Source organism: Oryzias latipes, chromosome 24 (genome assembly GCF_002234675.1).
Source record: "Oryzias latipes chromosome 24, ASM223467v1".
Lineage (NCBI taxonomy): Eukaryota > Metazoa > Chordata > Actinopteri > Beloniformes > Adrianichthyidae > Oryzias > Oryzias latipes.
Genome location: NC_019882.2, coordinates 10,623,925 through 10,628,963, shown reverse-complemented (window position 1 = coordinate 10,628,963; position 5,039 = coordinate 10,623,925). Strand labels below are relative to the sequence as shown.

The 5,039-nt window shown below is 38.6% G+C and overlaps 1 long non-coding RNA gene across 1 annotated transcript; it reads right to left on the bottom strand.

Moving 5' to 3' along the window:
• Positions 1-251: 251 nt before the first annotated feature.
• LOC110017684 lies at positions 252-4,539 on the bottom strand. The gene is made up of 2 exons (XR_002293156.1): positions 3,434-4,539; positions 252-1,674 (listed from the first exon to the last, which is right to left on the bottom strand). It is a non-coding gene; the product is annotated as an uncharacterized LOC110017684 (long non-coding RNA).
• Between the last annotated feature and the right edge of the window lie 500 nt (positions 4,540-5,039).

Genomic DNA, 5,039 nt, shown 5'->3' with positions numbered 1-5,039 from the left:
CCAAAATCTTCCTCCAGAATTTTTCTTTCACGGCTCTATTCCAATATATGAAAAACTTGGTGTCATATAATTCTAGCCGGCCACAAACCAAAATTTTTGAAAAGGGACGCCATCCAGCAAAAAGTCCCTGATTGGTCAAAGTTTGACCTTGTTTCACTTTCAACACATGCTCAATGGCCGCACGTTTTGTACGCAGAGCCCAAAAACAGGTTAAAAAATGTGAAATCCGAAGCCCGAACCACACATTTACGCACGTTTACATAGACTTTTCTTTAAAAATGACTGCAAAGTTGCTGACGGCTCTGTGAATGAGCTCAAGCGTTATGGTGTTTACAACAAAGGGTTAAACACTGGAACATTTGAATAAGAAAAACACAATCAGAGTTTTGATCAGTAGAAATTCAGACGGAAACTCGCATATCAGTTGAAACTCAGATAGAATATAGTATGTCAGAGTTTTTAAAACAAGAAATGTAAATATAAAAAAAAACCTCTTTATGTAAGAGTGAAGAATTGCAAATGAAATCTGCAGTGAAGGTTGATTCTGAAATGACTTCTTTAGGATTTTGAAGATCAACACAAACAAATGCACTGCATCTGTCACAGGAAAAATGACTAAACCCATAGATACATATGCACACACAAACTAACACATGGGAACATTTGTCTCACATTTGTCATGTATAAACACTCATTTGGCTCCCTTTAAATCCTTTGTCCCAAGCACACTCAAGTGCACCCCCACTCAAGTCAAATTTACTTAAGTCTTCTCTATTCCTAATTATACAGTTTTTCTACATTTATTGTTGGTGTAAACTGGTTCTGTTCCACAGCCTTACTCTATGTATGGATACACAAAATTGTTCATTGGCTTGTGTGTATAATTTCACTTTTTTCTCCTGAAATTATACTTTTCCTGTCTTTTAATAAACAACTTTTGTAAGTTTATGTCTACAAAAACTATTACTTATCAGAGCATATTCTGATGGATCTGTTTACTCTGAAAACTGAGATTGAAACTCTTTGAGAAACACAAGATGTCAGAGATGATTGAATTTCCCACTTTCAGCTTTCTGAGATTACACGACTTGAGCAGCTTCTGTTTCAGTTCAAAAAACATTGAATCACGATAAGTCTCCTTTAGAACAAAGATCTACTTCTTATGACTGTGTCTGTGCAGCCGCATTGAGGGCTGGACTTAATGTGTGAATGTCTTTTAAATTGTAGTGGTCATGGATCACAGGGAACTGCACACAGTGAACAATATTGTCCTCCACCTCTCTCTGAATGCTATGAAGGGTGGAGCAGCGTGGAGTCGGAGCAGAGAGGACACCGTAGAAACTGAAGGCCCCACCACCAGCTGGTGGAGGCAGTGCAGAGTCAACAAACCGTCTCTGATCCGGGTTGTCGGTTGTTTAAGCAGATGTCCCAGGTCAAACAAACACGAGGGAGAGTCCATTAAATCCAGACTTTCTCAGTCAGCGAGACCCAGAAACTTGTTTTTTTCCTGTTGGAATGTTCTGGGGTCCTGGAGAGATCGATGCAGGAACTGGAGCTGCTCTCGGTCAAACAAGGGATCGGTCTTCATCAAGTGGTTCGAGACTTCCTGCTGCTTCTTCAGGGCTCAGCGCTATAATGAGGAACCAGATCTGCAGGTCAAACTGAGCAGATAACCTGAACGAAAACAGAAAAAGCACAAACAGCGCTCAATGAAATGCACGTTCCGCTAATCATGAACCTCTGTAAGAAGGTTAGTCAAGCTGCATGTGATGCATGTACTCATTCACATAGGAGCACATGCACCATCATTGTGGCATTCTGCAAAAAGTGTCTGCATCTAACTTGTGTTTAATGAACAGAACTGAATTGTTCCTGTTTCATGAAGGTTCTCCCAGCTTAAACTATTATTTTTACATATTTTATAACATCTATTACATTTATTATATGAGACTTTTTCATCACTCGTGTCTGTGTGTGAAGGGATGTCAGTGCAGAAGTTCTGCATAGCAGTGTTTGCCTACCCTGGTCCTCAGGATGCTATACTGCAACTTTTCATTTTGACCCTTCATGCATGCACCTGCATTTAACCCTTTAAAACCGGGGCTTTAGCTCCAGTGTTTACATTATTTTTGTTGTTTACGCTATTATTCTGAAGCGGAAAAAAGCAGCCCTGCAATGATATGCAACATTTTACAGTCGTGTCATAAGTGCTTACGCAAATAACAGAAAACTGCTGATTGTGTCGTGGAGAAAATGCAACACTTTACGTTAGTAATGCAACACAACACTCATGCAACGTTCATAGGGCTTGGAAATGTGTGTTCAAGCGACCGCTTTCAATGAAAAGTCTATGTAAATTCTCGTATGCGTCTTGGTCTTTACTGTTCAAAACTCTCATGTTTACGTGTATCTATGCAATTTTTTGAGCTTGTTTTTTTATAAGACTTACTTCTTACTCTCTTTCAGATACTTCTTGTAATTTTTTTAATCCTGCCCTATCTTTCCTTTAAAATGTGTATCTGCTCTGTATTCACAGTAAAGAAATACTCAGAAATGCAGTTTTCATCTTAATTGTCTTTCTATCTGTCCTCCATCATGAGAAAACCCCCACAAGAACATGTTAAAAAACACCCAAAAAACCTTTTTTCATTCGAGTGGGTCTTTAAATATCAGAATAAACATGGCAAACAGAAAGTGATGAAGTTCTTGAAAAAGTAACAGATAGAAGAAAACTTTAATAATTCCCAACCCAAATCGTATGATATTTTTATGTACACGTTTACATGTTGGACATGTGATAATTATTCACACAAAGTAATTATGTATAAATAAACAATTAGCTGTTACAATTGTATGTAGATTGTCCCATTAAGCTTCTCATTATAAGTTTCCAAAATGTTCATGCTTTAATTTGTGTTACATTTTGACTTATTTTGATACTTTCCTTCATATTACTTCACAACCTTACCCCACAGACAGAAATGCTCATACTTATTAGTGTTGTCCTTACACAAGGTTTGTTTCATTTAATTTTTCTTTCTTAGAAGAAATGTTCCTTCTCTTTCCTGAAACAGTTTTGTATGTTCTGTGGAAGTAGGTTTTTTGTTTTTTTTTATAAAGTTTTGCAGTGTCTTATGTTTTGTTATTTCTGTAACCTTTGGTAATCTGTATTCATAGAATCAAATGGTGTTGTGTTCTCTCTGTGACCAATTTATTCTGCTTTTCAAGACCAAAAATATCCTAAAATAAAATAAAGGATTATCATGGACCTTTTGATGATGGAGCTTTAAATTAATGATGTTAGAACAGGCCAAAGTTTCAGTTAAGATTGGTCATTACAGATGTGTGCTGGTAACAGGGAAGTCTGCTGACGTCAGAATTTCAGGATATTCAGGACTGTCTGTGGAGGTGATGGGTGTATTTGAAGCAGAACCTTCAAACAAAGCCGTGTTCGTCCAGTGCCCGGTCCGTCCCGGTGTTGTTCCAGGGGGAGGGTGTGGAGGGCAGCTTGGGAACGTCTGCACGTCTTTGTTCTCTGCCATTGTTTGTCCTCAGGATGTCCTTCAGGAATGTTTCACAGGAGGTCAGAGGAGCAGTTGTGTGGAAGGAAGCCAGCGGAGCAGCAGGCGCTCACGTCCCGGCACAGATAACAGCAAAGCGGGCTGCGTATTCTGACCGCTCACTATACAGTAAATGCGGAACTTCCCGCATGAGAACCTGTGAATGTTAAATAATTAAAGTTAAATACCCCTCCTTTATGACCACGAGTGTGGTTTCCTTAGGTCGTTTGAGTACTGTATGTCTGTGATGGAACAGAACCATTGTTCATGGAGCTCTGCTCTTACTGGACATCCCTTCTCAAGTAAAGGTTGGAAAAAATACTTTGACTCTGTCCTTTTTTATCACATGCTTTCCTGAAGCTGTAAAACATCACAAAACTATCCTACCACCATAGTCACTTGTCATAAAACCTGTGAGATGGTTGAAGAAATATCCATCGCTGTGATTCCTTTCAGGGCAAAAGAAATGCTGGAGTAAACCAAGCTCCTGTTGAGTGGAGGCAGCTACACCCTGAACAGGTTGCCAATCGGTTGCAGGCCTAAAGAAACATGGTGCAACAGTTGAGTTGAAGCAGTACCTTCTAACCACTGGTCATACATATTGACATCATGTATTAGTTTGAACCACAGGTGTATAAATACTGTATGGATCCTCTTTGAGGTCACCCTTGGAATTCTGGATGTGGAAAATAAACATAGCAGTGTGGTGGACGCTTTGACATAACGTTTCAAAAATGGGCACATGGGGCGTGACAAAATAAAACAAGAGTTTGGTTGAGTCAATATATTGTCCAACTAGAGGCCAGTCAAAAAACTGTTGACTGACCTCCATTGACAATCAATCAATCAATCAATCAATCAATCATGCACACGAGCCAAGAGTCTTGAGATAAGAGATACTGTAGACCCAATCACTCAACAGGTAAACATTTAAGGAGACAGAATAATTTCCTTAAGACAAAAATGTAAATGTAGCAACTTTTTCTTGTTTACATGCATTTAAAAAATTCCAAAAGAGGAAGTTTAAAATAATGCAACACATAAATAAAATTCATCCTTAAAGAAAATCCCTGAAAACTGAACTAATAAATCTTTAAAGATTTCAGGTTTCGCACGGAAAATATTTTGTTCTTTCTTGTCTATGTTTTTGTGCTACGAGTTAATAAACTCTACTTTTTAGCCTCTGAGGTTTAAAACAGTTTTCTGCTGATCAGAAAGTTAGCAGTTGGATACCCAATCTCAACAGTCAGTGTGTAGCTTAAAGTTTAAAAAAAAAAACAACTAAGCACTATAAAGCACTTTGAGGGTCTAATCAGAACCAAAAAAGAGCTGTTTCAGTCAGATTTTGTGAGCATATAACTTTAGTGGGTGCAGACATGACACACAAACACGCCCTCACTCACCCTGGCATCACTTTAGCTGAGCTGTGTGGCAACTCTCCCAGCATGTGAAGGTTGGCTCAGCAGAGAAATGGATCAT